Source organism: Sapajus apella, unplaced genomic scaffold (genome assembly GCF_009761245.1).
Source record: "Sapajus apella isolate SASKATOON/1434 unplaced genomic scaffold, GSC_monkey_1.0 scaffold42, whole genome shotgun sequence".
Taxonomy (NCBI): domain Eukaryota; kingdom Metazoa; phylum Chordata; class Mammalia; order Primates; family Cebidae; genus Sapajus; species Sapajus apella.
Genome location: NW_022436982.1, coordinates 17,571,178 through 17,598,457, shown reverse-complemented (window position 1 = coordinate 17,598,457; position 27,280 = coordinate 17,571,178). Strand labels below are relative to the sequence as shown.

The 27,280-nt window shown below is 44.3% G+C and overlaps 1 long non-coding RNA gene across 1 annotated transcript; it reads left to right on the top strand.

The window, feature by feature from the left end:
• Positions 1-1,520: 1,520 nt before the first annotated feature.
• Positions 1,521-27,106, top strand: LOC116566134. Its single transcript, XR_004275749.1, has 3 exons — positions 1,521-1,607; positions 18,231-18,385; positions 25,480-27,106. It is a non-coding gene; the product is annotated as an uncharacterized LOC116566134 (long non-coding RNA).
• The last annotated feature ends 174 nt before the right edge of the window (positions 27,107-27,280 follow it).

The window sequence follows — 27,280 nt, the reverse complement described above, 5'->3', positions numbered from 1 at the left end:
TGGCCAACTAAATCAGTGGGAGTCGGGAGGCATTTGGGTGCAGGGAAAAGGCCTGAGGGAAAATGCAGAGGAAGTAAACTGAAGAAGCTTTTAGAAGACATCGAATAATCCAGTGTCTAGAGCAAATGGCTCATGTGGGAAAAAGGAAGTTTAGGTGGGCAAGATAGGCTGAGGCTGGGAATGTTCTGTGCAAGTCAGGCGAAGAAGTGGGGCTTTTGGTTTCATGGTAAAGGGAAGGCAGTGAAGACTAGTACTTATTTTGATCTGAACCAGGTGTCTGAGTTCCAGGATTTCCAATAATTTATATTTCCAAAATGTTATATTTTTCTTTTAGCCTACCTTAGTCAATATCACTTAACCCAGAAAACTAGGATTGGATTAATTAAATATGATGTTTGGATATTGAAAATAAGAGGGCTTATTGAAATTTCCTTATTAGTGATTTCATAAATGAGAAATACAGAAATATGTTGAATATAGTTCTTGGCCATACCTTCTGGAACACAAACTATGAACTCAGGTTTTGCAGGGAAAAATTGAATGACCAACTTTCATTCTTTGTGGGCAGAGGAGTAAATTTTGGAGAAAAAATTTGCATTGGGTTCAGATCCAGAAACACCATATTTTGAGCAAGTTTGGATGAAAATGTGCATTTCAGGGGCATTTTGAAGATGACACCTGGCATGGGAATTATGTTCCCCAAAGCCCACTTTCTGAGTCTCATTCAGTCTTCATTTTGGTTTTCTTTCAGAGATAAGCTGAAATTATTGTGCATATTATAATTGCAAAGAAACTGCCAGGGAGTTTTAATGACTTTCCCAGACTCGGTCAGCTAGTTTGTGGTGGAGCAAGACTCTCGCGAAGCTGGTGGGATCCAGGCAGCGTCTCTGGAGTAGTAAACTGGCAGTGGGCGGGCTCCAGTGGATTAGAGGCGGAGATGTACAGTCAAGCAGGCAATCAAATTAGACCAGAGAGCCTGTTGCAGCCAGGCAGGTATGAGATGGTAACAACTGGGAATGAGGCATGAAAGAGAAAGCCCTTGTGAAGAGGATCATGAGGATTCTGGCCTGAGAGAAGAGGACCCCATCAACCTAATAGGCAGCCTCTGGAGGCCAGGTGGCAGGGAGGGCTTCTGGGCAGGACGAGCTTCAGCAAAGACTGAACGAATGAAGTCGTTTAGTTCCCCAGGGACCTTGAGCAAGTTGCTTGATTATTCTGAGCCTCAGCTTCTTCCTGTGCTAAATAAAGTGAATTATAACCCCTGAGGACAAAGTGTTAAGAGGATTAAATGAAAAGGCTGGACAAAGTATCTAGCTCAGTCCCTGGGACACATCTGAGTTCAATACGCATTTTTTGAATGGGTGCCATCAAGAACTCTGTCAAACTAGCAATGCTATGGAGACCTGCAGCTTCTCTAGGGGTTAGGGGGGTGATGGGGTTTATGTCCAAGAACAAAAGAGAGGTTCCGAGGAAAAGTGTCTTGGAGAATAACTCTCTTTTTTGTTTTCATTTCTAATAGTTCATTTAAAAAGATGAGGAAAAATACACACACACATACAGATACCAGATGAAACTGAATGCTTCCTTCTGCTGGAGACATGCTGTAGGTAAGCAAAGTGCACCAAGGACAGTAGGTGCCCTTTGTAGGCCTTTCAAGGATCATTTGAGATGATGCTATTTTTCTGCTTTAAAACTTCCTTCTAAAATATTTAGTACCGACAGTGGGGGATGGTGAAGCCAGAGAGATTGGGGGAAAAAACAGGATACATATGGGTTCTATATAATTATTCACTATCAAAATACATATTATTTGCAAATGTTTATTATAAAATCCATTGTGTAATACAACTCATTCTTACATGTTTTTGTATTATTAATGCCATTAATGTATCCTTGTTCTCATATCTTGGATGACTGTTGTTAATTTATTATAGGTGTGATTTGTATTAGGGAGCTACATTACCAACATTTATTTGGGATGTTGAAAAGTTATAAATAAATTAGTTTTATAAGAAAATAGAATCTTGGGGATGAGAACTGAAGCATGTAGAAGGAGGCCAGTTATGAAGATGATAGCACATTTCATAAAATCATTCTTGGAAATAAAATGTGTCCAAAAGCCCCACCGCAATATTTGTTTTGCACGGTTCTTTTACATGTGCATTAAGTGGGCTCAGCACCAAAAGGGCCACATTTACCTGTGCCACTTTAAAGGCCAAAGGGAATCCTATTGAGGAGAGACTAGCAGGTCCCCAGGCTGGAGGAGATCTTTGGATATCAGGTGTGACTCTGTTCCTTACTTCCTTCTTGAACCTTTTCCTGCAACAGTACTTGTGGAACCTATACTGTCTACCCATCTCATCATAAATTTGAGGGAGATTTCAAAAAATCAAAGTACTGAATCTTAATGCAGGGCCATTAGGAAGAGTCAAGATCTTGTTTGGGTTTCAAAGAACAATTCAGTGCCGTGGCATCGCAGATACGTCCATTTTAGTTGCAGTGACCCTTGTTCCAGGGTCTGGAATGTATGGTTAGCATAGGCAAACCCAGCCGAGGGGAGAGAGCTCAGCACTCACTAGGGAAAACAGTGCCATTTATTCTGAGAATGTGCAGAAACAGCATTTGATTGGGAAGAAGCCTTCGGTCATTTATCTCTCACTTTTAAAATGATGAGATCGATGTTTCTCCCCAGTGGGCTGTCCCCCTTCTATTCAGCAACAATACACTACTTCTTTTCAAAGAGAAATATGCTTCCAATAAGGGGGAAGGGAAGCTAGGGGTGGTAGTGAAGGGGATCAAGCAACTTTCATTGAAGGATTCATTTTTGATTTAAATATTTTGTTCTAATCTCCAACTTCCTTTTTAACTTGGCAGAGTGACCAAAAGAAAAACAATGTCCCTCCCTAGCCCAGTTTACAGGCTGCCAGAGCAGAGGATCCGGTTACTTCTTCCAAATTGTATATGTTGGGTTGTTCGATAGACTAGGTTTTTTTCTTTTTACATCTATTGCTCATGTACATAGGGTTTTCTTTTAATGGCCTGTCAAAGTGGACTTTGGTGAAAAACCACAGGAGAGAAAGAAAAAAGAATGAAAAATATAGATCAAATATAACCAGCTATTTAATACTTTTTTTTTTTAATTTTTTGGTTCTTTGAGTATGTTGTGGAAGGAATTCTCTGCAAGTGATACATCCTGTAACTGTAGGCAGATGTAATCCCCTGGCCGTGACACAGACAAAAATTTCCCTTCACATTGGAGACATTTGCAGCCATTTTGTTCCCTCCCACAAAGAGGAAGTGCACAGGGAGGAGGACACTCTGGGCCCCATGCACTCCCTGCAATGCTCCAGACTTGTTTTTACAGTTCCCATGGTGCCCTGTGAACCTTGCCTTGGAAGGGAAAGAAGCCCAGGGCGTTGCAGCCTGGGGTTGGAATCTGGGCTGAATCTTCTCCAAAACCCCTTTCTCCTTCTTGCTGCCAATTTGCCCCACTCCTTGCTTTGAGCCTAGCTTCAAACTCACCTCAAGGACACACGCTGAGATTGATTCTGTCCAATCCATCCCTGCTCTTTTTAGCGTTCTCTATAGTGTGTCTTGAGAGGTTACTGTTTGTGTTATAGTCATCTGGACTTGTACCTTTGATTTGTAAATATGGAAAAAGCATATTTTTTCCTTTTGGTGGAGAGTGCCTCTACTAGTGGGTATAGGAATAAATTCCTCCTTACTCAGACTAGAGGTAGCTTAATGCATGTCTTATTTGGGGGTCCCCAAGAAGCACACCCTGAGACAAGGATTTGAGTGCAATGGCTCAGTTGGGAGGAATCCCAGGAGATCCTAGTAGAGGAGTGGAGAAATGAGACTGGGAAGGGAAGGAGGCCGCCAAAGGGAGTCTCATCAAGGTAGTGGCCACTTGGACAACTGGATCTTAACACGGCCCAGGAGGCTTGTCAGCCTCAGTACTATTAACATTTTGAGCCGATGATTCTTTGTTATGGTAGCTGTCTTGTAAATTGCAGAAGGCTTAGCAGCAGCCCTGACTTCTACCTGATAGGTGCTAATAGCTCTCCCTCCTTCACGGCTGATCGTCAGGGGTTGTAACAATCAAGGATGTCTCCAGACATTGCCTAGTACTCCCAGTGGGGCAAAACCGCCCGTGGTTTAGAACCACAGGAGCAACAGGGAACTCTGGCCATGGGTAGTCTGGCCGCCATGCTCTGAGATGGTAAAGGGCACGGTGAGCCCTGGGTTGTCCACTGCATCCTCTTCTAGAGTCAGAACAGCACTTTGGGAGACTGAGGAATGAGTGGAACTGCCCGTCACTCAGCAGACAGCTGCTGGGATGAGGCAGGACTGCCGGACATAAAACCAATGGAAATATTTGTTTTCGGTGACTCCTTTCTAACTCTGCAAGCTCCCATTAGCCTGATGTCCTCTCCTCCTTCACCCCCATAAAATTCCCTCTAAGAAAAGGTTAGATAAACCCAGGCTCTACTTCCCTGGGCTATAAACATTCTCAGAGCCTGGAGAGAATTTAAGTTATAGGAAAACAACATTTCTTGGGCCTATTAGAAGGGAGGCAATTTCCCTCTGGGCTATCTCATTAACTCCTCAAATCAGCCCTGCAACAGAAGTCTTATTAACCCATTTTACACACTGGTTAGGTCACTCCTGTACACAGTTATCGAGGGCAAAGTCCAGGTTTGAACTCAGCTCTCCTTGAATCTAATAAAGGGCATGGATTTTCTGTGTTCACCACAAGTTGGTAAGTGTGAGGTCAGAATACTTTAGAAAGAGGAATGTTTGCAGGAGGCTCCAACACATTGATGGATGCTGAAGAAACCAACTGAGAAGTAAAGTGGGGTCCGGAGTGTGGGAACTGAGGGTTTCAGAGGAGCAGGGTGCATTAGAGCAGGCAGTGGCTGCTTTCTGAGCCCCAAACCAGAGACTTGGGTCCACAGAGCTGTGATTCTGTTCCACGGAAAGCCCCTGCAGGGCAATCTCTTCCTTCCCATGCCACTGAGAGTATTTTGGCAAAGTTCTGGCAAAAATTCTCAAAATAGCCAAATTCAATGGACATATTTCTCCCTCCACTAGACCTTGACATTTGACAAAGTAATATGGCTTGTCTGTGTCCCCACTCAAATGTTATCTTGAATTGTAGCTTCCATAACTCCCATGTGTTGTAGGAGGGACCCGGTGGGAGATAATTGAATCATGGTGTCAGTTTCCCCCATACTGTTCTCATGGTAGTGAATCAGTCTCACGAGATCTGATGGTTTTATAAGGGGTTTCCCTTTTGCTTGGCTCTCTCATTCTCACTTGCCTGCCGCCAAGTAAGATGCGCCTTTCACCTTCCACCAGGACTGTGAGGCCTCCCCAGCCATGTGGAACTGTGAGTCCATTAAACCTCTTTTTCTTTGCAAATTACCCAGCCTCAAGTATGTCTTTATCAGCAGCCTGAAAGCAGACGAATACACACAGTAAACCACTCCCTTCTGGTAATAACCTTCAGTTGTTCTCCAGGCGTGTTACTTTCTTCTTCCCTCCCATTGCTCTGACCATTCCCTCCCAGTCCCCTTAGCTGGGTCTTCTCCCACTGCTTGCCGGTAAGCATGGCCTGTAAGGACTACATCCTTGGCCTCATTATTTTATCACTTACCACAGTTTTGCTGGATGACCTCTTAAACTACAATATATTTAGTTCCTGAATTTAAGAATGGTAATTTTCAAGTCTGATCTCCAGCTCAGACCCTTTAGGGTGGGGAGTGGGGGTGGTATTTTCATCCAAATGTCTTCTGGGTACTTTGAACTCAACATGTACCAAACAGAACCCAGTAATCTCCCTCCAAGTGCCCTTAAATCTGCGCCCACCCTCCCGGGATCTCTTTCCAGTTGGTGGTCCATCTATCTATGCAGCTGCCCAAGTCGGAAGTCTGGGAGCGATCCTAAACATCTGCCTTTTACCCACCCCACCTAACAAGCCTCATTCTACCTCCAGCATCTCCAGGTCTGTTTCCTCTGCCCTACCTCCTGCCACTGCTTTAGTACAGGAGCCTTTGGGAGTCATTCCTTGATTATCACCACAGCCTCCAGACTGGTCCCCCTGTCTCTAAAGCCCTCTTAATTATTCATCTATGGCCATTCTTTCTCAAAGATATATGACCATTACCAAATCTGTTTTGAAATTTTTTTTAAGTTTAACCATTTTCAGGATAAAATCCAATAGTTTATCTAGACACACCAAGTCCTTTGTTACCTGGGAAGTAGGTAAGAGTCAGGAACACCTGGATTCAAATCCTGGTACCTTGGGTAAATGACTAATTCTCTCTCCACCTCTGCTTCCTCAATAGTAAAATAGGAATCAACCACAGTACTCACGTAATCTATAAAAAGCACTTTTAAGAGCGCCTGGCCCATATTAAGAGATCAGTACATATTCTCCATCATCATTGTTGCCTAGCTTCCAGGTTGTGATAGGCATGAGGTAAGCAGACACCTGTGGAAGGGCTCTGCCCCTGCACATCCTCTCATTTATTCATCTTTGCTTCCTCATCTGACACAGCACTGGCAGCTCTCAGAGAGGCAGGGAGTGGGGATAGAGGAAGGATGAACACATTGCCTGCATCAGCAGTTGACCAAAAGGGATGGCTCTCAGTGGAAAAGGACAGGCGAAAGAGCAGAGTTTTGAGCAAAGCACCAAGTGACTTATCAAGTTTTGACATTGGCTGCCAAGCTGGAGCTGCGTCCTCTCTAAGAATTCACTATCCATTCTGTGAGCTTCCTTTGGAGCAAAACTAAGGGATCTAGAGTGTTCCCAGTACATTCTGCCTGAGGACTGAACTTGTGGGGTACGTGTAGAGCCCTTATTGTATACAGATGGCACGCTGCATGGCAGTGGGGCTGGCAGGGAAAGGTGCAGGCTGGTGGGCCTCTCTCTGAGGAGAGGGCTGGCTGAGAGAAGGAGAGTGGCAGGTTGCCTTGGAAGACCCCAACTTGAAGAGTAAGCTGGAGGCACCAGGTGAAGTGGGGACGGCTAATGCCAGATTGCAAATTAGTGACCTGGGGTCCTGGTACTCAGTAAGAGTCACAACCCCCCTCCATTTCTTTCAGGGTCCTCCTGTGCCCCTTATGCTTTAGAGATTAAGACCACAGAGTAGGGGGCAAAATATTCAGGGTTAGAACCTCAGTTCTGCCATTTGGTGGCCAGTGTAACTTTAGGTGAGTGGGTTTCTCTCTCTCTTTCTCTTTTCTTTTTGAAAGTAAACAAATAAAGAATGGCTACTCCGTAGGCAGAACAGCTGGCTTTAATCTCTTTATGCTTCAGTTTTCCCATCTGTAAAGTGGGGATACTTTAATAGTAGCACCCACCTTACAGAGTTGTTGTGGGAATTTAAATGATTATTAGAACCAGTGGCTGGCACATGGTAAACGCTGTGGACAGGCAGCATTAACAAGGGTTTAACAGAGGCATTTAGACCACACAATAGACTGAGAGACAGAAGTGCTGAGTTTGGTGCCAATCATAATACAGAAAGACAGAAAACCCAAATACCATAATCCCAAATGTTGAAATTCCAAAAGATCAAAATCCTTAAAAATTACAATCCTTAAAGTCTAAAATCCTTAACATCTAAAATCCCTAATGTCTAAATTCAGAAAATTACAATCCCAAAAGATTAAAATCCTGAACATTGAAATCCTGAAAGCCAAATTGTAGGGAAGGGATTAGTATATTTTCAGTTGCATGCAGGATTGCTGCATTGGGTTAGTTGCATTGTGTTAGGCAGAACTATTACCTTGTTATTGTCTTTATTTGGAAATAAAATATGGTTCACGGAGATGTGTGTGGGTGCCAAGTGGGTGAGGGGTAGAACTGTGGGCTTAAGTTTAGGTGTCAATTTGACTGAATTAAGGAATACCTGGAAACCTGGTAAAGCATTATTTTAGGTGTGTCTGTGAGGATGTTTCCAGCGATTAGTATGTGAGTCTGACTGAACTAGGCAGGGAAGATCTGCCCTCAGTGCTGGCGGCACCATCTAATCAGCCAGGGGCCTAAAAAGAACAAAACAGAAGGAAAATTGGTCTTTCTCTGAAGCTGGGACAGGCTTTTCTGCTGCTGCCTTGGATATCAGAACTTCAGGCTACCTGGTCTTTGGGCTCCAGGACTTAGACCAATGGCACCCTGAGTCCTGAGGCTTTTGACCTTGGACTGAGAGTTACACCATCTGCTTTCTAGGTTCTGAGGCTTTCAAGCTTGGACAGAACCACGCCACCACCATCCCCAGGTCTCCAGCCTGCAGATGGCCTGTGATGGGACTTCTCGGCCTCCAAATCATGTGAGCCAATTCCTCAATAAATCACCTCTCATATATCTATATCCGTATCCTATTGGTTCCGTCTCTCTAGAGAACCCTGACTAATATAGATTTGGTATAAGGGAAGCCAGACATTATTCTTTCATACTGTATTTCCTTCTTTCTTTCTTTCTTTTTTTTTTTTTTTTTTGAGACAGAGTTTCACTCTGTCACACAGGCTGGAATGCAGTGGTGCTATCTTGGCTCACTGCAACCTCTACCTCCCTGGTTCAAGCGATTCTCCCACCTCAGTATCCAAAGTAGTTGGGATTACAGGCACAGGCCACCACACCTGGCTCATTTTTGTATTTTTAGTAGAGATGGGGTTTCGCCATGTTGGCCATGCTGGTCTCGAACTCCTGACCTCTGATGATCCACCTGCCTCGGCCTCCCAGAGTGCTGGGATTACAGGAGTGAGCCACTGTGCCTGGCCTTCTTACTGTATTTCTTACAGCACAATGGAAGATCTGTGAAATTTTTGATAAGTCAAGTGTATGAGGCTACTTAATAGTAAAGCATAAATGTTTAAAGGCTAATTATTACTGGTGCTGCAAAAGCATAAATTGCTTAATTGCAATGGTAAGCAATTTCTAATTGTTAAATGGACAGCATATGCTTTCAAAATTTGTAGACCGCAACACTCTACAAATATAATACTGACTATATTTTGAAGATCTTAGAGGTAAAAATGTGGATGAACAATACAAGAACGCTCCCGTGCCAAATCATTCAATCATGTATGACTTCTGCCCTGTGCATACAGTGCCAGTTCACCATATGTTTTCCACCTTCACCTTATCACCAACACTGGAGGCATGAATTACATAAACTTTAGGGAGTTCTAATTAGTTTTATGCACTTTTTCACAAATTTGACACCACAAAATTGCATTACCCCAACATTGTCTTTGTATATGAGCATTGCACGTGTCCAGAAAAATATTGAAACTTCCTCAATAAACGAAGAAATGTCCTTTTTGTGTATCTGCATTTGTGAAAAATAAAATTTCACAAGATCTGGGCTCTTGAGCTACTGCATATGTGATAGTAACCCCTCAAAGTTTTTGAATGATCTTTTCAAATGACCTAGGTTGTCCTTCCAGGTATTTCTGATTACTGCAGTTATAAAGCTGGGTGCACACAGTTACCAACCATAGTGATGCACTTTTATACATTTCACTTTTTGACCTGTTTCTTTATGAATATGGTTCATCTGCTCATAACTGTTATACTCATGACTGTAGTTAGTAAACCTGAGTGTTTATGCTTGCAAAAATATATTGTATTGCCTATTTTATTGTGCAAAGTGGCTTATGAAGTGTTCTGCCATGTTTTTATATGTTTCTCACATAAATTTCCTTTAAAAACATAAATATCTTTTAAAGAATTTCTAAAATTATTGTTTTACATAATTATATTTTCAGGATTTTGACCATTCAGGATTTTGTCTTTGGGATGATTGCCCAAGCTCTGCTGGGCTCTGATCTCATCCATGTCTCTAATGATTCATATATTCATGTCACTTAGTCCCTCTGACCTCAGTTTCCTCATCTAAAAGAGTGTCTGGACAACTGTTTCCACATTAAGCAGGCCCCGGGCCTTGGTTTTGCCCCCTGTGCCTGGAGAAGTCCCAGGCTATCCTCTCTTTCCCTGACTGCTGCCCTTATCCTCTGTTCACCAAGGCCTGGGTAAGTTTGCTCTGGTTCTCTGTTTAGACAGCTTTCTGTCTAAAGAGACAGCCCCCTCCTTGACCTTTGTGGCCCAAACACTTCCTGCTGTGGCCAACTTTGAGTTACGACCCATCCTTTGTTGTTTTCCTAAACTCAGTCCACACCAATGAAAAAAAATTCCTTTATTAAACTTCCCTTGCTACCCAGCACAAGTGCACCATGATGGCTCTGGAATCAAACCCCAGTCATTCGAATCCAGAGTTCTTAACCACTACACTGTCCTTATCATCTCAGGGTGCAAGTGATGTCACATCTCCTTAGTTTTCTAACTAAACTGATTTGAGCCCCCTGCATTAATCTGTTCTCATGCTAATAATAAAGACATGCCCGAGATTGGGTAATTTATAATGGAAAGAGGTTTAATGGGCTTACAGTTCCACATGTCTGGGGAGGCCTCACGATCATCACAGAAGTCTAATGAGCAAAGTCATGTCTTACATGGCGGCAGGCAAGAGAGAGCTTGTGCAGGGAACTCCTATTTATAAAACCATCAGATCTTGTGAGACTTAGTGACTATTGTGAGAGCAGCAGGGGAAAAACCTGCCCCCATGATTCAATTACCTCCCACCAGTCCCTCCCACAACACATGAGAATTATAGGAGCTACCATTCAAGATGAGATTTGGGTGGGGACACAGCCAAACCATATCACCATATGTTCTGGGGTTGTGTACTCCATGCTTCTGTTGTAGCCTCTCTATGCTTCTAAATTGTTTGTCTCAGTCCAAGTACCAGAGGGAGGTGGGGATGGAGGCTCTGAGGAAACCTCTCTCGGTCCTGGTGTACCTGCTGCTGTTTCTCTGGCATGTCATCATGGCCTGCCACTGTGGAAAGCTGGCCTCACACAGTCTGGCCTTCCTGTCTGCTGCTGCTGTGAGAATATGGCTCCTCTGGGCTGTTTCCTGTCATGAATGAGTGACAGCACCCTCAGGCCCAAGATACTGCTGGATTACACATGTGCTGCCTCCTTTTATTCTCGCAAAGCTCTTACACCATACAGACTTTTCTTCACGCTGGAAATGAGGAAACTGAGGCCTAGAAAGAGTAACTGACTAATCTGTATTTTATATATTAGAGCTTTCCAGCTTTTAAAATAAAGTTTGCCTCCCAAACCTCCTTTCTGGTATTAACAATATTCTTAAGAGTTAATCATGGTTCTCCCCACCCAGGGCCCAGGGCCTTTTGTAGTGCCTGCCCTCTATTTGATTTGTTCCATGATCCCTGGCTCTGAATTTGTCCTGTTTTTATCACTTTCTCTTTCTTCCCCTCTGTTCACTCCACAAATCCTCTTTCTTTCCTCCCCCAACCCACCTCCATTACACTTTGAAAAGTTGTTAAAATACAGAGTGAGTGAGCATGTCCCATTAAAACCCTTTTCCTTTTCAAACAGAATGTGAGTCTTTCCAGATTCTCTTCTCCCATCAGTCGGCTCGCCGTTCAGCCACATTTAAGCCCACTGCTGACAGACGGACTTCCGCTCTTCCTAAAATCCCTCTCCCCAGCCAGGAATATTCTATGCACACATTGTTGCTGGAGCAGTAACATTTGCAAAACCTTAACATTCCACGTCTCATATCAGCAGGAATAATTCTTTTCAGAATTGTAGCTGGACAAATCCTAACCGATGGGTGTTAAGTTTCTAAGATCAAAGAATTGTGGAGCTGGAAGGCCTCTTGGAGATCTATAGGCAGCTCTGCTCTAGACAGATGAGGAACTAGAAACCTGCAGAGCTCAGGGGACCTGCCCAAGGTCACCCATCAACTTGGGCCTGGACCAGAACCCAGGTCTCGTGACCCTTGGGCAGTGCACAGCATCGTTGTTATGCAGCATCATATACTTCCCGGCATCATGGCAGCATCACCTGAGTATTTGGTGTGGGAGGGTGTCATGCACGGGGAAGGGACTAGGGGATACAGGCAAGTAAGGGCTCACGTGTCAGCCCTGCCACTTATATGCTCTGTGTCTAGTTACTGGACCCATCCGAGCCTCAGTTTCCTGTCCTTGTTGAAGGTCTGTTTGAGGATATGAGGGTGCATGGCACAGACAGAGGTCAAGAAGCTATTGCCTCTTTTCTTTCATCCTCCTGCTCCTGTGCCTCTCCATAAAGCAGTCTACTGTCAGCCTGCCTCCTGAGCATGGCCCCTCTCCATCAATGGTGGTAGCAGATGCTGTTTGTCATGAAGGCTGAATCACCAAAGGCTGCAGTGTGGGGCAGCCACTGTGAAAGCCCACATCTGAGGAGCAGGAGGCCATGTGGGGTGGAGAAGAGCTAAGGGGTGGAAGGGAGTGGGGTTGGGACTAAAGCCAGAGAGGTTATGGGGATGGGTTGGGGAGCCCTCATAGGTCTCAGTAGGTGATATGGTTTGGTTCTGTGTCCCCACCCAAATCTCATCTTGAATTGTAATCCCTACAGGGAAGCAATTGGATTATGGGAGCAGTTTCCCCCATGCTGTTCTCGTGATAGTGAGTGAGTTGTCACAAAATCTGATGGTTTTATAAGCGTCTGGCATTTTCCTTGCTTGTGCTTCTCTCTCCTGCCTCCTCATGAAGAAGATTCTTGCTTTCCCTTCACCTTCCACCATGACTATAAGTTTCCTGAGGCCTCTCCAGCCATGTGGAACTGCGAGTCCACTAAACTCTTTTTCTTTATAAATTACCCTGTCTTGAGTAGCATCTTTATAGCACTGTAAAAATGGACTAATAGAGTAAGAAACTGGAATTTTATTCTGGGTGGGATGGGAGTCACTGGAAGATTTTTAACAGGGCAAGGATCTGACTTTCATTTTGAAAGGATCATTGCAGGTCAGAGCTTCTCAGGGAAGTGTCATTGGTATTTTGGATGGGATATTTCTTAATGGTGAGCATTTAGGACGCTAGTCCTTAAGGTACTAAGGCAATGTGCATTATTGTGACAATCCAGAACCCCCGACATATATCCAAACACCCAGGGGAAGGTGGGCAGGTGGAACTACCTTGGTGAGAACTTAACGTAGAGACGAAGCCCCTTGGGGCAAGAGTGGATGCGGACAGGCCGGTCGGGAGGCTGCTGCAGTAGCCAGGCAAGAGAGGGCAGTGGCTGGCACACTGGTGGAGGTGGGAAGGTAGGATTTGAGGAATTTAATGATGGATGAGGCATTAAAGAAAGAGAAGGGCAAAGGAGGACCTCAGATTTTTTGACCTGAGCATTTAGAAAAATGGAGATGTCGTTTATGCAGATGGGGGAACTATAGTAGGGGCAGAGATTTTTGTTATCTTTGTTCATTTATTTGATAGGGAGATGGGATAAAATCACATTTTATTTTTGAGGTGCTCAGAGGAGATGTTTTGGCAGATGTCTGAGTCTGGAGTTCAGAAACAGTTCAGGAGGCAGAGAGAAGTTTTGGGTCCTGTCGGTGGCTACAGCCACAGGTGGACTGAGCTGGGTTACCGAGGAGCCTGAAGGCAGAGCCTGTGGTCCTTGACACTCATGTGAAAGGGAAGAGAAGACCAGTGCAGTAGGAGAAAAACCTGTGAGGGAGGGTTCTGGAAACTTTCTGAGAGAGTGTGCCAGGCTGTGTGTGGGGCCTTTTCACGTCCACTACCCCCTCAGTAACGCCGCTGGGCCCTGTGAGGCTCATGGTATATTGCAGGAAGAAGGCTCTGAGAGGGCATAATCCTTCTGCTTTAGCTTTTGGCAACTGAAACATGCAATTTCTTGATGATTATCCTCATTTTGCAGCATGGTGCTCTTACTTAGCATCTGCTGAGCACAGCCCTCAAGTAGTGGGAGATAACACATGTGTGCCTCCTCCAAGTTCAGGGGCTCAGGAAGGAAGAGGAAGTCACCAGTGGTTCAAGTGGATTATTCCTGATGCTCCCAGGTTTTGCGAATGTTAGGAACTATTGTAGAATGCAGTAATTTCTCTGGGCTCTTTTTAAAGCGAGCAAGTGCTATTAAATCAGAAATTTTACCTTTATTTGAATTAAGAAAAATTCAAACATGTACCCTCTATATGCCAACAATTGGATGGTGAAATATTCTGCAACCATTACAAATGATGTTTATGAAAAGAAGGGAACAGCATGGAAGAATACTTTTGTTTTAAAGTTTAACAGACTATAACACTGCATATTCAAGAGGTCACAACCATGTAATCTAAACAAAACAGATATTCAGGAAAAAATCCAAACATTATAAATAATCTGCTAAATTATTAATAGTGGTTTTCTTTGGTGGTGGAAAAATAAAAAATTTATATCTTTTCCCTGCTTTTAAGTATTTTCAGCATTTTTGTAATGAGTATATTCTCTATTATTTTAGAGCAGTGTTGCTCAACAGAACTTTCTACAACAATGGAAATGGTCTACATTTGTACTGTCTAATTCATACCCACTAGCTACACATGGCTACTGAGCACTGGAAATGTGATTAATATGACTGAGAAACTGGATTTTTAGTTGTACTAAGTAATTGTTAATTTAAATTGAAATTCAATTAGCCACATAAGCCTAGTGACTACTATATTTGACAGTGAAATTTTTTGTTCTTCTGTTTTATTTTGTTTTGTTTTAGAGATGGAGTCTCATTCTGTGGCCCAAGCTGGAGTGTAGCGGTGTGGTCTTGGCTTACTGCAACTTCCACCTCCCGGGTTCAAGCCATCCTCCCACCTTAGCCCCCAGAGTAGCTGGGACTACAGGGGTGCATCACCACACCTGGGTAATTTTGTATTTCTGGTATAGACGGGGTTTCACCATGTTGGCCAGGCTGGTTTCAAACTCCTGACCTTGGGTTATCCGCCTGCCTTGGCCTCCCAAAGTCCAGGGATTACAGGTGTGAGCCATCGTGACTGGCCCTGACAGTGATGTTTTAAAGGGCAAAAAAAAATATATATATAGGAGAGCATGAATTATATCTAAATAAGGCTGTTAAATTAATATAAACATTTAAAATGTTCTCACTATATTCTGTTTAAAATTTAATAGTAATGTAGGAATGAGTTTGGATTTCAAAATAGAGAATATAGACTCAGCAGAATAAAGTACTGGAATTTTTATTTAAATCGCATAATTTCTAGCACAATAAAAATCGATCCAGCATTGAGGTTGTTCATGCCTGAGTTCAGTTTTAGTTTAAGAAGAAATAGTAACCTGAACATGATGAGATGTGTTCTATAACAGCTTCTATTATTATGAGTGACATTCTTTTATGTATATGTCTTGATCTTTACACAGGAGTTTATATCATGTGAGTAATATTTTTTGAGGTGGAAGCAAAGTTTATTAACCCCATTTAATAGATGAAAATGATGAGAACCATGAATGTTCAGTTCCCAAAGTCACGAAACAAGAAGCAAAATCAAAGCCCCTTAGTTCTTGAAGCCCAGAGGATTTTATTATCTTTCACAATATGGAGAAAACAGTTTCTGATCAATGGTAGTGGAAAGGGGACTTCCCCAAGGAACTGGAAAGATTTAAGATGTGCTGGTTTTGGTTAAGTTCTTTCAAGGAAGTTGTTTTTTTGGTAGGGCTTTGTTTTGTTTTTGTGTTTTTGGCTTCTAGAGCTGTTACATGATCAGTCCTCAGAAGTCAGGGCACTGTGTATCTATCCAAGGTTGCTTTTTTATCTGGTGGGATCTGAACCTTTAGGCTTTCCGTGGGAATGCCAAGCCCCAAACCCTTGTCTCTTCATGTGACCTGCCACTGGGTCCCCAGCCCCAAAGTCCCCTCCCCTTTCCTTATCTCTGCCACATGCAGTTCCTGTTGCCAGATGGAGAGGTAGTAACCATGATGCCACATGTAGAAGTTTGGGTTTAGAGAGATTTATAAAGGTGCCGAGCTTCCCCTGGATGATGCTCCTGGGTCAGGCACAGTGGACACGGCCTCAGAGACATGGCTGCAGATTGAATAGAGGCTGGGCCGCCTCTGTGTACGCCATTGTCTGGGTGGCCGCGAGTGTTTGCTCTGAGCAGCAGTCAGCAGTGCAACTGAGCACAAATGAATCCCCTGAATGTTTTCAAACCTAAAGTCTCAATCCCTTTTGTTTCAAATTCTAGGGGAGAGTTGGAGCCAGTTATGATTTTTTTGAAAAAATAAAAAATTGGTTCACCCATCTGTCAGAGCCGCCAAGAAATATTCACACGAGTGGGACTATCCAAAAAAATGAAGAGTAGCTGTTTTCCAAGACCGATCTCTGGAACTCTCTCCCTCCCCTTACAGAACCACTTCCTCTCCTCAAATCTCACTTTAAAACCTTCCTGTTTGCTTTAGCCTATGACTGACTCAGGCCCCATTCATCTTTCTTTCCTCTCTCCTCATGACCACATCCTTCCACTCTCCCCTCATCATCCACTGTGAGAACACTCCCCTGCCTCTTTCCTCCCTCCATTTTCTAGCCCCATTGCCTGTTACCCTGTAGTGACAGCAGGTATGCAGGGGTTCCTTGCTGACCTGCAAGAGTCACCTCCCCATCCAGACATGTTTGTGAGCATGAAGGTCCTCTGCACGGGTGCCTGTTCCTTTGCCTGGTTCTTGGAGGAGGAGATAATGAATTTCAGTGGTACTTCTGCCTATAGAGGGACTTTGCAAGGTGTATTTCAGGAGTTACAGATTCAGAAACTGGAGAAGCAGAACACAAACAGACCTTGTAATAGACCAGCAAAGATACCAATTCCCCGCTGTGTTTCCCTTGAGATACTTCAGGTAAATCCTGAAGGAGAGATGGGGATAAAACAGGCCAAACTGGAGCTGTTATTTTGCCTGCAGAATAGAATTCTAATTGTCTCAGCTGAGCTTCTTATTTCCCCCAAGTAATGAGAAACGTAAATTCCTCAGCAAAGTTCCAAGGCAGAGTTGACCCTGGGAAAACAATCCCAGCATAAGCTCAAGTGTTTGAATTCTTTTTGTTCAGGTTGTAGACTCAATACTTTCTAACCACTGTGGTTGGTTTCAGTTGTGTTTTCTGAACAACAGGCATGCTGTGGGTTTTCCCACAATGCATTCCTGTCCTCCATTCCAAGATGGTGTCTTTTCCCACAAACATGGAGGCAAATTGGTCTGTTCCTATCTCCACACTGACCTCATTGCGGGCTCCAAAAGAAATGCTTCCAGAACCAAGCAACCCAGATTTTAACTGAGAAGCCATGTTCTTGTCTCAGTTTTGATCTTATTGCAATAATAACAGCTGCCATTTTCCTGCCACGTTATTGTTTCCAAAGCACATTTGTACTTGCTTGTAATGTACGTCAGGCAGGTGTGAGTGTTTCTGTTTTACACTTAAAGGACTAAGGTTGACATGACTTGTCTAAGGTCACAGAAGTTGAGTGGTGGGATGGGTATCCACATGAATATTCTTTAGAAACCATGGCCCAGCTGGGCACAGCAGCTCATTGCTGTAACCCCAGCACTTTGGGAGGCTGAGGCGGGCAGATTGACTGAAGTCAGGAGAGTTCGAGACCAGCCTGACCAAGATGGTGAAACCCCGTCTCTACTAAAAATACAAAAATTAGCTGGATGTGGTGGCAGGAGCCTCTGATCAATCCCAGCTACTTGAGAGGCTGAGACAGGAGAATCGCTTGAACTCAGAAGGCTGAGGTTGTAGTGAGTTAAGACCAGGCCATGGTACTCTATCCTGGGCGACAAGCGTGAAACTCCATCTCTCACACACACACACACAGAAAAAGAAAAGAATATGAAAAAAAGAAACCATGGCCCAATCAGAGGCATCCCCAAGTGAGAATACACATCCAGTGTGTGGAGAGGACTTCCATACCTTGAGTGATGCTAACAGCACCTCGAGGGGGCTTTCCAGGGGATGGTGGGCTTTTTGCTTGATTTTTGGAAGCAGATCTTTTTTTAAAAATCACACCCGACTTACTAAAAAACTTAAAAGTGAGTGAGTCAGTATTACCCATGCTCACCCGAACAGGTGGCAGAGTAATGGAGCTCAGAACTGCGCCTCTATTTAAGATGACCTGGGATGAAGTCTGGAACAGTTAATTCTGCCTTGTGAAAAACAAATAATGAAAAGCATGTTTTTAATAAAAACCTGGAAAAACAAGTAAAAAGCAACTGCCCAACCTCCCTTCCCTAATTTTTGAGGGAGATGTACAATGTAAATATATATGTATGTAAGTTTGTATTTAATTGCGTATTTGTTTTTCTCCTTCACAGGATCTTCTCTCTGAAGGCTAGGGGCTGGACCTGCACTCGGATGGCAATTCAGGTCCAGTTCCTGAGATCTTGAACTCCAAATGATTTGGGGAAATGGATGGGGAGAGAGTTGCTAGCACCGATGCTGAGGCTGTGAGAGCCATTTCTGAGTGGAGGTGAGGAAACAGGGAGTGATGACCATGAGGGTCGTTGTGTGGTGCCTCCAGACCACACCTGGGAATGGTGACTTGGGAACTGGCTGATGTGTTTATTTGGTGTGAGTTCAACTACAGCCCTTAGGGCAATAACATGATCCTTGTAAAACAGACCCCCCAGGCTGGGCCTCAGCCTGCTTGCTGCCAAACAAGGGTGGTGACCTAATAAATGAGACATGGCTGTCAACTCTCTATAAATGGTGGGTTCATTCACTCTGTGGATGACACAGCCTCTTCTTTCCCCTTCTGTGTCAGTCCCATTGATTGCTTTTAAACCACCTTCTTGCTTTGTGCTGCTTCTTTCAGATGAAAAGGAAGGGAAAAGAGATTTAATTTCCATGCCCACTAACCACTCCAACAGAAGGCTTTGTGAAGAAGGAAGTAAAAGCTATAGGTAGGAATTAGAAAAAACCATTTCTAGTTATAAGAGTAGCAGAAAAAGACCTGAACTTCAGAGTGGACCACAAATGAATATGAATTAGTAACACAGATCTCTTTTCAAAAGTCAACACAAAATGAGACTGTGTGTTTTGCAAAAGCAGCTGTTCTTGCCACTGGGCTTATGCTTGTGATTCTTTCATGTGTCACAGCCAGACCTAGGAAATTCCCTGGAAAGTCCCCTCCATCACATGCCTGCAGTTTTTCCATTTGAGTGTAATTTTGTTGGACCTTGAAAGACTTTTTGATCTTTGGGAAGCTCTTATCACCAAATGGATCTTTCTGCAGGAAGGAGACAGAGGAGAGAGGTGGACTAGGAGATGGGAGCCTGGGCCCCAATTTCAATTCAACTATTACCAGCCAGGCAGCTTTAGGCAAGTCTAGTCATTTCCTTTGCCTCAGTGGCTCTCTGTAAAATGGAATTCTATGAGGATGATGAAAGTAAAAACATTTGCCACTATACTTGTTAATGCCCAAGAAATGATTCCTTCCTTCCTGCCTGCCTCAGTTTTCCATCCGTAGACAAGAGATTCAACTAGAATATCTTTGAGGTCCCTTTAGCTCTAACACTCTGATTCTGTTGGCAGCACCTTGAGAAATTTACAACAAACACCCCAGTGAGTCTTAATCTATTAGATCCCATTCAGTTCTAATAGTGTTGTGATTTTGACTTTGTAGCATAACTTTTATTTTCTCTCTTCCTGATTTGTTATATATTATATTTAATAGTTTTTGCTTTTTAAAGTTGCCACTAATTCTTTGTGGAATAAGAAAAAAGAATAACTGGCCGGGCGCGGTGGCTCATGCCTGTAATCCCAGCACTTTGGGAGGCCGAGGCGGGTGGATCCTGAGGTCAATAGATCGAGACCATCCTGGTCAACATGGTGAAACCCCGTCTCTACTAAAAATACAAAAATTAGCTGGGCATGGTGGCGCACACCTGTAGTCCCAGCTACTCGGGAGGCTGAGGCAGGAGAATTGCTTGAACCTGGGAGGCGGAGGTTGCAGTGAGCCGAGATCATGCCATTGCACTCCAGCCTGGGTAACAAGAGCAAAACTCCGTCTCAAAAAAAAAAAAAAGAATAAAGAATAACTAACTGGTGGAAAGAATGCATATAGCTGAAAGCCAAAGAATGATAGATAACAATAATGCTAATATAATACTACTGCTAATAAAAATAACTCCCTTTATTGAACACTTAACTATGTGTGAAGAACTGTGCTAAGCACTTTATAAACATTGGGTCATTTAATCCTCACAGTAACCCCAGGAAGCCATACTTCTCATCTCCATTTTACAGGTGAGGAGACTGAGTCTTAGAGAAATCAAGCAACTTGTCCATGGTAAAGCTGAGCTGCAAATTCAGGTTGGGATAACTTGGAGCAGTGGTGTGCTGGCAAACAGGCACTCAAAACCAAACGCAAAACCAGAACTCCAAATCCCTGGTTTGCAGCATTTACTGATTTTCATGGTATAAACCCTCCCACTGTGGCTGAATTCAAGTTACCAACAGTTTAAAACCAGCTCAAAATTTTTGAAAACTACCTCACTACCAGGGAATACCAGGAATTATATAATTCACTGTCTTTATTTTAACAATCCACTCTTGCAAGCCAGTTGGAGCCAACCCCAACACATCCCAGAGAGAACCTGTATTGACCACTAAACTACACTATCTCTTTGTATCAGAGGCTGGAGCTAGGGATGATAAAAAAAAAAAAAAATCAAGCAACAACAACAAAAAAAAATAGCAAGAAAGGGGAGATAGTTATAGTTATGGACAGAGAACATAAGGAGATTTTGTATCAACATTGATGGAGCTGGAGGCCATTGTTCTAAATGAATTAATGCAGAAACAGAAAACCAAATACTGCATGTTCTCATTCATAAATGGGAGCTAAACACTGAGCACACATGGACATAAAGAAGGGAACAATAGACAGGACAACTTGAGGGTGGAAGTTGGGAGGAGGGAGTGGATTGAAAAACTAAGTTTATTAGTTGGGTGACAAAATAATCAGTATACCAAAACCTTGAGACATGCAATTTACGTATCTAACAAACCTTCCCCTGTATGCTCTGAACCTAAAAGAGATGTTGGAAAGCAAACAAAAATAAAGTAAGGAGATGACAAATTCATTCATTCACTCCTGCATTCATTCATTCCACAAAGGCTTTTTGGGTACCAGCTAAGTACCTGGACTTGCTGTATGCACTTTGGATATAGACATGAGTAAGATGAGCAGGTGACCAAGCCTAAAGAGCCTGGAGTGTGTTGGTGAGAGAATGACGTGCACACAAATGATCGAACACATGATGTGTAGAAGTGTGTGCGTGAGTCCAGGGGAACCCGGTGAGGGAGGAATTAATTCTACCTGGAGATCCTTAAAGGATGGAGTTCCGAGTGACACAAATTTGGCTTCCTTTCCAATTTGTGGGAGAGTTTCCCTCACTAGAGACATGTGCTCAGCTTAGCTTTCAACATTTTGTAACTAAATAGAGAAACCAAAGATGGGCCAGAAGAGGAAGAATGACACAGAAAGTTTGCTCCTTGGAGTTAGGGATGCTGTTGCGTCACCCCCATATTACTGACGCCTGGTACCACAGAGTTGGCGCTAAGTGACTATTTGTTGACTGGATGAATCACTGATGAATAATGATTTGTAAGCTCCAAAGAAGGTTGTTTGTGGAAAGAAGACCCATGATAGCAGGAAAACATGCAATGTGAGTAGTGATTCCTAAACATTGAAGGAGTGATTTTCAAGTAATAGAATAGACACCATGCATGGGCAGGGACTCCAGATGCCCCAGGTGGAGCTAAACTGCTCGGAAGAGAGGAACGTCACTACCTGGTGTGCAGGTGGGGATAGCCTTGCTGGGGTTGGTCTGGGGATAGGGTAACTCTCTGGCTCCCACTCTGAGAAGCAGAAGGAGATCTGGCCACAAGTCCTCAAGATGTGTTGAATTTGGGAATACCTCACTGCTAGGGAATACCAGGAATTATCCAATTCACTGTCTTCATTTTAAAATTCTGTATGGGAGAAGCTAAAAAGTGAAGTTGAGGGGCTTTAGTATATTTCATTTGCATTGGTCCGAAAACCAGGGGTGATTTGAATATTCTTCCCTGAGACTTGACTGTTTCTATCAGAAGTGGATCTACATTTGCCTTTTGGATATTGTATTCCTCATGATAATCAATGCCTTACGTTCATAGACAGTTCCTAGTTTCCAAAGACTTTCCCTATAATAACATTTGCTCCATCCTCAAAACAGTCAAATGCAAAGGCCTCCATTTTACTAGAGGAGAAAGTATGACTCAAAGAAGTCAAATGACTCGCCCAAGGTCACACAGCTAAATTCTAGCAGAGCAAGGGCCCAAGATAGTAAATTCTAAATGCAGAGACCTTCTTCTTCTCCCAGTTTCCTGCCCGACAATGCCTGTCTCCTGGAGTGAGCAAGTCTTGGCGGAGGCACAACAGCAGCTACAAGTGGTCCTCCCAACCATTCCAGGACTCCTTTTTCCACAGTGAAACATTGAACCTGCCTGCCCCAGTTTCTCAGCCATCTCATGACTTGATGAGCAATTGCTTTAACTCTGACAAAATTAGGCCACCTCCAACCTAAATGTAACCTGTTTTTAGAGTGAGACCCTGCACAGAGGCAGCTCTTTTCCTGAAAGGATAACAAAAGCATGCTTTTGTGTGTATTTCACTTGATGGAAAGGAATCCCCAGTGACGCCGTTTTTTCCCCCTGAATTCTCCCAAGTCCAGAATATATCCAAGTTTCCAATATTATCTCAGAAGAGCCACTCATCTATGAAGATGGCCGCATTGTCTTCCAGCTCGGTAGACAGAGTGTGTGCGAGAGAGAAGGTGAGGGGGTGAGAATAGGGGTGTGGGGAGAGGGCAAGGGAGGCCGAGGGCAGAGGAGGAAGCCATGAGAGGAGAAAATGTGTGCAGATAAATGCTGACAAGAGAAGGAAAGAGACAAAAGGGCCAGCCCTGACTCTGGGGTCCCATCTGCCAGGGACACTTTCAGCTGATTCTCTTTAGGGCCTGTCAAGGTCTGCCTGGCGAGCTGTCACTTCTCATCACTTGGCTCTCACTGAGCATCTTTGTGTCATTACTGTCATGAAGAGGCCTGGCAACTGGCAAAGAATTTCCTGGGGCGCTACCTGATCCACCATTATTTGCCTTTTATCATCTTAGCCGAGTAGTTACGCTGCTGTCAGAGGTAATGGAGACCATGCCACTAAGAAAATTGGCCGTAATTTATTTATCAATTGTTTCTGTATACCACAAAAGCGGACTTCTACTTTACGGCTGGGTCTAAGGTATTTGAGAGCCCCCGAAGTTCATGGTTTTCCGGTATTCTAAGTTCTACTTATGGCCTTTCCTGTAGATGACACACAACACCGCCCTTGTGGCTTGCAGTCGGTTTTCTTCTTTGCTTTCTTTAGTCACAAATCATCCTGAGGCATCCCTTAAGTGCATTTGTATTGTTAAGTGCACCGGCTTGATTTGGTGTTAATTCAATTTGAGTGCCCTTAATATCTTGCGGGGGTGATGCAATGCAGGCTGCTTGTACCTTGTAAAATCGGGTCCCAGGTCTGCCTGCGAGCAAAGCACCTTTCCCATAGCCACTTACCAAAGTTGCTGATAAAATTTTCATAAGGGAACCTTTTTAGTCTGACCCTATTTTGTTATTCTACCATTAAGTCTCAGAGAACTGAGCTGGCTTCTAGTGACAGCTTATCACATTCTCCATTATTGCTGCCTGCCCAGAGAGCTGGCTGCCTATATGTAGTGCAAGCTCCCTCCCTCCTGACAGCTTCTGGGCCATTCTGGGAAAAGCTTGTGGGCCAGCTCCTTGGGGCTAATGGGAGATTGTCTCTCTGTGGGTGCCAGAGAACTGAGCTCTCTTCCTGATGAGCTGGTTCCTTTCACCTTGGAAAGCTCGAGGGGCCCTAAAGGATGAGGAACCTGAGTGAAGAGAAAGGGAGCAGTGAAGGGTGAGCTGAAGTGGAGGAAGAGTTACAAAGCACTTTCCTTAAAACAGCACAGAATGCAGCCAAGACCATGTCAACACCACTGTGACACACAACTTGAGGCAGAGGATTAGACCAGGTATTTGTCTTTGAAATATTTGCCTTAGAAACCTGGTGACATTATTCACTCAAAGAGAACTCCAAAATCGTGAGCCAGTTGTCCCAGGGTTGGCATCTGAACTCAGTGGCTTATCTGCTTTGTGACATTGATCAGTTTTCCCATCTGTGAAATGGATTTGTATGTATGTTTGTGGGTGTGTGTGTGTGTGTGTGTGCGTGCACGTGCGCACATGTGCTGATAAACTAAACACATGAAGACCACCAAAAACATGGTTATCTTAGAATCCAGGAGGCCCTCAAAGGTCAAGGTGAGAAAGCTGGTTCAGACAGTGCAGAAATTATCTGGGTACCAAAGACGAGAAAGAGATAAGTCTAGAAACTTGGTCTTCTGATACTTGACCTAATCTAAGTCCTTTCCATCTCTCTCACTGTCTCCTCAATGCTGTCCATGGACATCAGGAACTTGAGTAGATTTGGGGTGCACCAGGCTACTTTGTACTTCCTTGATGACAAGATTTCTTTCTTTCTTCCTTTCTTTTTTTTTTTTGAGATGGAGTCTCGCACTGTCACACAGGCTGTAGTACAGTAGTGCGACCTCGGCTCACGGCAATCTCTGCCTCTCGGGTTCAAGCAATTCTCTTGCCTCAGCCTCCAGAGTAGCTGGGACTACAGACATGCACCACCATGCCCAGCTAATTTTTTTGTTTTTTTAGTAGAGACAGGGTTTCACCATGTTGGCCAAGATGGTCTCGATCTCCTGACCTCATGATCTGCCCACCTCAGCCTCCCAAAGTGCTGGGATTACAGGTGTGAGCCACCACGCCCAGCCCGACAAGATTTCTTAACTGCAGACTAACCTCTTCTAGGTCATTCTTCCTTGTTTTGTTGGCTGTGTCTGAGGAATAGCTTAAATCTGCCTAACAATGTGAGCATTGCCCATGCCTGTCTGCTGGTGGTCTGATAAACAGAACTGAGAGGTGCTCTTTCAAAAGAGCATTTTAAAATTATTGCTCACTGTAGATGTCATAAAAGTATAGATAAAGTGCAAATACTACAGCAAAAGGGAAAAATCACCTGTAATGCCACCTATAACTGCAAAGTCCGGCGCTGCTTTCTTCCTCTTTTTCTATGTGCACACACTTGCTCACTTCTTCACCTGCTTGCTCTCTTCAGTATACTGTGATTCTGGGTTCAAACTCTGGCTCCACCACTTGAGCAAGTTATTTAATTTTTCTAGCGTTGTTTTGTCATCTGTTAATTTGGCTTCATGATGGTGCCTTCCTCAACGTGGGTGTTAAGAGAAGCAAATGAGTGAATCTACGTAAATCATGGTGCCTGGCACGCAGTCAACATTGTACAGAGATTCCTTTAGGATGACGATCATATACCACAGAAACCCGGGATCATATGATGTATCCTGCCAGAGGTACAGTTTTTATAGGGGCAGTTTCTTTGCTCACACCCAGCTGCTAGACTCTAATGCTTTCTTAAACTGCTCACTCAAACAGGGTCTCAAGTCAGGAGGAGTCCCGCCCACCTCCTGGTTCAGCACGCCATGGTGAGCATCATGTCTTCATCTCTGAAAAGGTGTGGCAGAAGCTAACACCCGGCAGCCTAATTCCTGGAGGGGTTGTTAGACCCATTTTATAAAAGGGGGGATTAAGACTGAGCGGGTCTTCAAGTCCCTGAGGTGGACTTCCCTGCCCCACGTAAGTGACTGGGCCACTCCCTGGCCTGGGTGTACACTTTTATTACACTGGAAATTTCAGCCCACATGTAGCAAGGAGTACAGTTAAAATCACGAGAAAAGACTAATTCTCAGAAAAAACGTCTCATGGAAAAAAAGCTCTGAGTGGCTTGGTATATGTGTATGTGTGTGCAGATATGTGTGTGTATGACCATTTTGGTGTTTTTGAGCATCTTTTTGTGAGATTTAAAAATGCTGGGAGTGAAAAATGATCATTTCAAACCAGACTGGGCCAGGTAGTATCATCAATCAGGAAGGAAGATCAGAGTCCAGTGGCGTGCATGTGCATGTGCATGTGCACGTGTGTGTGCGTGGAGACCATATGCACGAAGAAGGCACCAGTGTGTGAGCCTCTCGGGGTGAGCAGGAGGAGCAGATGTGGGCCCAAGGAAGGGAGTAGATTTTGATGAAATATTGGCTAACGCTTGGGGCACCGAAGGAGAAGCAGCTCTGGTCAGGGAACTGTGCTACATTAGAATTTATAATAGATTAGCTTAGCTGCCCCTTGATCTTCAAGGGTATTTGGGGAGCTGAGGACGAGGCGTTTCTGCCTTGATTTTCACAGTGAGAGGAAACCTCTGGAACACTATTCCCAGCCTTTCCTTTTGCACAGCCTAAGGCGGTGAGAGCTTGCTGTTCACACCCCCACTCGGGTCATTTGAAGGAGGCTGACAGTGCCCAGGAATGCTGACATGTTTCAAAACATCACACACAAAAGAACCTACTCAGATTCCTGAGGGGAGTTGCTGTCGGCCCTTCCCAAGCTGGATTCTAACATTGGATGTGATTGCCAGGGCTCCCCCTCCCACAGCAGGGGCACAAAATCCATATTCATTCTGTCTGTCTGCCAGACTCTCCTCTCCCTGTCCATCTGTCTGTCTGACTCTGCCTTGCTCTCTGAGGGTGTGTGCTCTCATGAAAAGGAGAGCGCGCAGGGATGTTCCAGATGAGCTGCTGCCAGCCATGTAGCTTTAAACTCCAATGAGCTGAAGCGGCCGGGAAAGAAAGAGTGAGGGGTGAAGTCTGGTTTGATGTCTTGGCACACTGGGGAGATGATTCATATAACATGAGCCCCTCGGGGTCCGTGGTTAAATCCCAGCCTAACATCCCCGGCCGGACTGGAACTCTGAAGTCCAGCCAAGGAGTGTTACTGGTCCTGCCTCTGCAAACAATTGGTGGGTCAGAGGCAAAGGGCAGGGGAGGGGTGATTTTTCACTGGAAAAATTACCTGCTGGGAAGGAAGGAATCATATGATGTGTGTGGTGGGGACATCCAGCCAGGGGGGACCTGGCTCTCACATTACAAGCTCCCTTGCAGAAGCCAGAGGGACTTTTTATTGCCGGTGGGGCCTGAGGGCCCAGCAACAGTGGCTCTGGCCTGGTTCTGGCAGGCTGGAGAAGGGATAGGGGGCTGTGAGCCGGGCTTTGGATGCCAGGGTGGGTGTGAGGAAGGAGGGAGGCCAGGGATGGGCGTGACTGTCTTCAGACTCACAAACTAAGGCAGGAGGAAGACAGAGGAGAGAGAAGCCACCTGGTTTCCTCTCTGGCCAAGTGCCACGGGGC